At 42.2% G+C, this 7,800-nt stretch overlaps 1 long non-coding RNA gene across 1 annotated transcript; it reads right to left on the reverse strand.

Annotated features, from left to right (window-relative positions):
- Positions 1-1,977: 1,977 nt before the first annotated feature.
- Positions 1,978-3,387, reverse strand: LOC114443367 (uncharacterized). The gene is made up of 3 exons (XR_003671432.1): positions 3,087-3,387; positions 2,250-2,290; positions 1,978-2,169 (listed from the first exon to the last, which is right to left on the reverse strand). It is a non-coding gene; the product is annotated as an uncharacterized LOC114443367 (long non-coding RNA).
- Between the last annotated feature and the right edge of the window lie 4,413 nt (positions 3,388-7,800).

Below are 7,800 nucleotides of genomic sequence, written 5' to 3' on the forward strand. Positions count from 1 at the left end.
ATACAGCTATTACAAAGATTTAGGGAAAAGTTGCAAACAACTGGACAGTGATGAGATTAGAAGATTTCTATTTACCGTAACTAAGATTGTGCTTGCAAAATAAAACACCATTTGACAATCATGCCTGACAGTTTGGGAACATTAAACACGTTACTTACCAGGCAATCTTTAAAAAGTTCCTCTTCTTTTACACCAAGGTACAGTCTGAGGTCCCAGAGAGCAGAGTCATGTCTCATCTCAATCCTCTGGGGCTGTGAACAGAAGTTTGTGTCAATATTAAACCATAATTTATATGCCATGAACTGTCAAATGTGAAGAGAAGAGCATACATTTGCAAAGACCAGTAAGACCACTGCAGACACCAGAAACCAAGCTGGATCCATACTCCGCGAGACAAAGAGCGGAGAACGTGCTCCACGGGTGGTAAGAGATACAAAAAAAAGGTCTTTTCCGCACTGAGGTACCATACTCCGCGAGACGCGTGTGTGCAGAACTCCTCATACGGCCCGCCCACTAAACTATAAGGAAAGACTTTACTGAGTTTTTAACACACCACAAGGACTTGTGCCATGGCAAGAGGGCATTACACAGAGAGGGTGCCTGCAACAGCGTGAGATGTCCGGCGATGAGTTGTGAAAATGCGACATTAAAAGTAACAATAGCAAAGATTCAGTGTTTGTGCCTTTATGACCACATTTGCACATCTACTGTGTTCCAATGTGCCTGCGATACTTCAAACTGTCCGGTGATGAGCTGTGAAGATGCGACATTAAAAGTAACAATAGCAAAGATATACAGACATTGTTAACGAGCCTATTATGCCCGGGTATGTAGGAGTATATAGAATGGTAATAACAGTCACCATCTGGTATGTGTGAATGGCTGTCTGGAGTTATTGGTGACAAATCACCCTGACTTGCCTTTCTTTCTTTCTTTTATTGCTCATCATGCAAAACCAGTATGGTCTTATCTAAATCTGTTGAATCAGTGCTGTTTACACACCTACCTATATACCTGGAGAGGCTCTTGCGCTTCTCCACTTTCATCACGCCCACAATAAATTCCGACCAATCACAGCATGGTTGCCGCACAGCCTTGAAAGACAAAGTTCGGCCCGGACCCTGTGCACAGGAGTGCGGATCAGCGGGCGGTCAGAGACAAAAAATGACGTCATTTTGTGGGCGTAACGTCTGCAGGGGGGAAAAATGTCTTTGTCTCGCGGAGTATGGATCCAGCTTAAGGCTTTTCCATACTCCGCGAGACAAAGAGCGGAGAACGCACTCCACGGGTGGTAAGAGATACAAAAAAAAGGTCTTTTCCGCACTGAGGTACCATACTCCGCGAGACGCATGTCTGCAGAACTCCTCATACGGCCCGCCCACTAAACTATAAGGAAAGACTTTACTGAGTTTTTTAACACACCACAAGGACTTGTGCCATGGCAAGAGGGCATTATACAGAGAGGGTGCCTGCAACAGCGTGAGATGTCCGGCGATGAGTTGTGAAAATGCGACATTAAAAGTAACAATAGCAAAGATTCAGTGTTTGTGCCTTTATGACCACATTTGCACATCTACTGTGTTCCAATGTGCCTGCGATACTTCAAACTGTCCGGTGATGAGCTGTGAAGATGCGACATTAAAAGTAACAAGCAAAGATATACAGACATTGTTAACGAGCCTATTATGCCCGGGTATGTAGGAGTATAAAGAATGGTAACAGTCACCACCTGGTATGTGTGAATGGCTGTCTGGAGTTATTGGTGACAAATCACCCTGACTTGCCTTTCTTTCTTTTATTGCTCATCATGCAAAACCAGTATGGTCTTATCTAAATCTGTTGAATCAGTGCTGTTTATACACCTACCTATATACCTGGAGAGGCTCTTGCGCTTCTCCACTTTCATCACGCCCACAATAAATTCCGACCAATCACAGCATGGTTGCCGCACAGCCTTGAAAGACAAAGTTCGGCCCGGACCCTGTGCACAGGAGTGCGGATCAGCGGGCGGTCAGAGACAAAAAATGACGTCATTTTGTGGGCGTAACGTCTGCAGGGGGGAAAAATGTCTTTGTCTCGCGGAGTATGGATCCAGCTTTAGCCTGTCCCAAGTCTGTCCCAAGACCTCAGCTGTCCACTGCCTGGGCTTGTGTTAGAAAAGACATCACCCTGTGAATGAACAAACACCACATGTGTGTTTTAACAATATTACAAACACTTTATGTTGCATTAAGCCGATTTCCACCTACCTGAATGACAATGTTTTTACAAGAGGGTGCTATCCAGCTCTCTGTTGACACAAACACAGATTACAGATTAAAGTAGTTCTGTCAATAATTACAAGTTTAAAAATAAATTAATCATTTTTAATACTATTTATAAGACCAAATTCCTTTATTTCAAACAGTGCAAAAGGCTTAATACTGAAAACAATATGACTACAGCTATTGTTGCAAACGTGCCTTAACGTACATGTAGAACAGCTAAACAGTAACAGACCCAGGGCCAAGTGATGCCTCTTGCTTGCAAAGTGTGCGTCTGTACAGCTGCTCCAGTGAGGCTTGGGGAGGCTGCAGGCTAGCAGCTAGCTTGTGTTAACATTCAAGTGATACTTCATCACGTCAACAGAGCTGGTGCGCATGGGGTGGGGTGGGGGGGGGCGACACGTTATTGTCAAAGGCAATAACTGACGGTAGTAGTTTTTTAACACGTTCGCTCCTTCGTTTTAATCTGCAGTACTAATCTTTATAGTTCTCCCTGACATGTTTTACTGTGCAGTCTCAGTGTGGACGGGGCTAGTCAGACCTTGGGAGCCTCCCAGTGACCGCACATAACGTCCACAACACGGCCTGTACCACACTCGCTGTCGCAGCGGTGCGACGTGGCTCGGTTGCCACACATTAAAAAGAAATATTAAGGACTCACCGTGTGCACCTAGCTAGTTGTCAAACTAGGCTGCATATGTTTTAAACTCATGAGAACTGTCGCTGCCAAAATGCCTCTGGTTGATCTGACCAGATTATTTTGCACAATAAGCACAGTACATACGTATTCTACAGTCACAACTGTAAAACAGAAATACTTACATTGAACATGAGTATATCCAGCCGCGCAGCTCCTCCACCACAACCATTGTGTGTGTCCGTTACAATGTCGTTCAACTGAGCATGCTCCGATTCAAACTGCTACCTACACTTCTGGATTAAAGATTACTCAATACTTATAGTATATGTGCAGTGAATACAAATTAGTTAAATACTATGCTCAAATACATAATAAAACTTACTCTTTTCATACAGTTCGATTGTTACATGATAAAAATGAGTATATATTTATGTTTTTAATTAAGAAATTCTAGTATTCTCTTGATTTTAATATTATTAAGTAGAAAATGTTAAAGGTAATTTAGTAAATTTTAGAGTCCGTTTTTTCAGTGTAAATAAATAAATAAATAAATAATAGTAAAGGGACTAAGATACTGGGCAGATATAATTAGCTCTTCACAGGTGAGGACAATCAGGGACTCTGATGACTCTGACTCTGGGAAGCTGTTAGCAATTAGCACTCAGTCACTTCACAGGACATCAGATATACACATTTAGTCATTAAACAATAATCTGCTTATATGAAATATTTAGATTGATATTTATATTGAAAAAATGTAATTACATGTCACTGAAATAAACCAAAAAATAAAAGTAGGAGAAAAGAAACATTTTAAGTAAAAAAAAAAAACAACAGAAAACATGTAAATGAGAGTGGGCCCAGAAAATAAAACTATATAGAAAATTATTGTTTTTATACAGTATACTGAACACTGAACTCTGTTGTCTACTTTCCTGTTTCACTAGATGGCACCGTTCTCCTTGTAATGCAGTCACAGGGGCACGTAAGCGTTCTTTTGTTGTGTCTCGTAATAAATCCATGAAATGATGTTGCAATAAATTGAATCACAAAACCAAAAGTTAACGGGAAGAAATGCACAGACGCATTTAAATATGCTGCCATTTGATAAATTCAGTGCTGCTCTCTTATCTCTAAATATCTTATTTACAGGAGGGTCCTAAGATTTAAACTTTTTTTTGTTTTCACCTTCTGCTTCAAGATTACTGTCTTTCAATATGAATTAAATTTCTTGTTATCCTCCTGTGCCAAGGAATAGTTTGAGCCGTTCCCCTAAACATTCTCATCATCCAATCAATCCAAGCAAATAATCTGAAACTAAACTCCCCCATGCAGCAGATGGTTTACCCCATATACCCATCACCTCTTCCAGTCTGCCTCCTGACAGACCCACCTACACACACACACACTCAAAGAAAGTTAACCCCATCAAAAAAGTATGATCTCCCCCCCATTTCCTCCTTCAGTGTCAACCTCTCAGAGTTTCATCGTTTGGTAATTAATATTCTAGGGACAAGGGGAGCATCAGGAAACAATTATTCAATAACGTATGTATGCACACTGCATCCACACAAACACACACGCATGAACGAGCGCATATACATCACCATGATCGACTCTTCCTCTCCTCAGTGCTCAGGTTACGCTTGTGCCTTGTAGTGACTGTAATGAATGTACTGCTGAGTTTTACCCCCATTTTGTATTTTATTGAGAAGAGGGAAGCTGAACCTTATCGGGCAAATTCGCAGTAAAGGAGGTAAGGAGGGGAGAAGGTACAATGTAACACTTATATCAACATATAGGTCATACCAACATCACAAAAAGAACTCACGTTTGCTCTGTTAATAAGTGTTGCTTAAATAGTCCTCTGGCTATCATCAATAGAATAGAAGATAACACACACACTTGTGCTGCAGGTGGAGGACTATTAACATATAGATTTATATACAGGGACAACAAATTAATCTCAGGGGTAGCCACGTGATTAATTGAAGAGCAAAGAAGGAAACAAAGTCCTATAACACAAAGCTGTTTTTTTCTGATTTCTTTTAGACAATTTCAACATTAATTATTCAAAATAATCCATTTGAGATGTTACATATCAGAAAACCTTACACACACTCATCTTTAACCATGTGCTGCCTTCTAAAATCCTGTTATTAGCACAGCAGCAGCAAGCTACAAATTTCCCTGCAAAAAACTTCTCCTTACCTAATTTCTTCTTTAAAAGAGGACTAATTTATCTATTTAAATATGTAGACAAACTTGGCATTGTGACCGATGGCAGACTTTGTGGGTACATTCACACTGTAAAATGTTAAACACGTCACCGACTCACACATCCAAGTCCACTTAAAAGCACATAACCCAAAAAATGTAAAAATGAAAGTGTGAAAACCACACATGTAATAGACATATGTAGATGCTGGCACTAAATACAGATTATTGAACTACGTGCTGGGTGCTGCACAGGTACAGGCAGGATGGGGTAAGGTGAGTCATGTGGGATGTCCACGTGTTGATTAAAGCCAGAGAAAAAGATGCCACAGTTGTGCGGTCTCTTCTAGTCCTCACTGGGGTTTAACAACTCCAGTCTACATCCATATCCTCTCTGCTGGCACTGGCCCAGTCTGCCTGGTAATTGGGATCAGATGAGTGGCAGCAAAAGCAAGGCGACCTGGGTTCTCCGGGACCCACGGTAACCTGGAAGCATTTATTTTATGGAAAAGATGTTTAGTTAAAGTGCAGCAAGCCCAGCCCCTCTAATGACCCTCCAGTCCTCCTGCCCAGGCCTGGAGACAGAGGCCTGTGATGGATATGACTGGTGAAACAGGGACACACACACACACACACACACACACACACGCTTCCATCACTGTGTACTGTGATGGATATGACTGGTGAAAGCTCTGAACACTGCTTCCTGAGTCCTTCACTTCCTTCCTCACAGGCCTCGGTGAGCCAAGCTGAGCCGGGTTTCACTAAACCAGGGCTGGATTGGGTTGCAGATTAACAGGCTTCCTGTCCAGTCCATTGGCTGTGTTCATCTGCTTTCCTAACGGTCACTTTTATTTATGACCAAGTGGTGACGTTATTTGGGATGAATGAGCCTCCCCAGGATGGATGAGATCCTGGAAGCTGGGCTGGCTTGCGGAGAAGGAAAAATGTATCTTACAAGAAACAGAAAAATGTATTCACATTTTTGTTGTCAATGGCTGAAAAACTCTCTCACAAGCATACATGCACCAGCTATGACCACAGTGTATGCTTTGCTTGTTGATTTAAAAAGCACACAAAATATGATTCGTATACGATTTTCTGGAATTTAATGATTTTTTCTTACTCAAATATGAAGAAATTCCACCTGCTGGGTGATAATCCATTTTTATTCTTATCAATATTTGGTTACAGGCATGAATCTCCTATAGAATACAATAAAAAAAGATGTTATTTTCTGATGATATTACCCAATTATACTGACTTAATGCTTTAAGAAATAGGATTTTCTGTACAAGGATTGGACATATTTGTGTCCATTCCCTCCACCTTTCCATCTCTACCAGCTCCAACCTCTCCCTCACCTCCCTCCCTCTTTCTCCCTCTCTCCCGCTGGCAGCCCTTGATTACTCTCGTCTCCTGGGGGAAGGTTTAAACTCCTCAGAGATAGTAATATCGAGGGCACTACTAGCTAGTCACTTCAGATCAGGGCGGGGGGAGGAAATGGCGACGGACATAAAGCTAAATATATAATTCCTCCCATGCCAGTAATCACGATGTCCAGACGATTTGAAATGACAGTTTAACCACTTTAGACTGAGGAAGGCTTTGTTCAGATTTAAGAAGCAGGAGGTGTGTGTAAGTGTGTGTTGGAAGGTCTGCTTGGTCCCTATGATGGTTGGGGAGCCTCCTCGTGGGTGTAGAAGCTATCCAAAAGGGGCCCGTGTGGTCCTCTCTTAAATGCATTGGGGTGGGGGGGGCAGCACACGCCATTGAGTTAAAATGGCTCGCAGACCAGACAGGAGCAATTCTGGAAATGAGTGGTATGCCAACAGCTCCGGAAGGAAACACTCTCACTGGCCGGTATTAGCTTACCTGATTATTAGGATATCCAACTTCCTCCTAAAATGGCCGACCATTTGCCTGTTATAGAGTGCCCACCTGGATTAAGCCTGAACATGGTCTATATTACACCAGCAGGCCTCATGCAACACAGCTCAACAATTACACCTATAAATATTAATAGGCTAATCTGCACATATTCTTGCCCTCCAAGCCTGTTACTACACCCCTGAAAGGGTCAGAGATACTCTTATGAACATCAAATCCATTTAAATTTTAAGTTCAATTTGCATATGCAGAGATTTTTTTTTTGCTTCAAACACGCTCTCTCGATATGTCTTTTCCCCTCCATCATCACATCACATCGCAAGAGGAGAGTGCATTTTGTATTCACGCACTGATTGGATCCTTGATGAGATCTTGAGCGTGGCTTCCCACACTCTGGTGCTCTTCACACTCCAGAGGTGATGAGAAGCGAGAGAAGAAGAAGAGAGAGAGAAAAGAAGAAGAAGAAGAATGGGGGGGGGGGGTGGTGAGTATGTGGGATCAATCCAATTCTGTCTATGCTGAAGTGGTCAGCTCTGCCGTCGCCCGACTCCAAGGCCTCCTCAACGCTTTAGCTGCTGCTGCCGGAGCAGCACGGCTCAAAGCGTAATCACAGGCAGCACAGAAAGAGGAGAGCAGACAGAGTGGCTTTATATACATCCCTGCTCATTCATATATATACAGTGGCTATACAATATAATACAGGCCATTTTGCAAACTGGTATTAGGCTATTTTCACAAGCTTCACTGAAAAGATATAAATAATGCAGCAGAGAAATCTCCATGAAATGA

The sequence above is a fragment of the Parambassis ranga genome, chromosome 12, assembly GCF_900634625.1.
Source record: "Parambassis ranga chromosome 12, fParRan2.1, whole genome shotgun sequence".
Taxonomy (NCBI): Eukaryota; Metazoa; Chordata; class Actinopteri; family Ambassidae; genus Parambassis; species Parambassis ranga.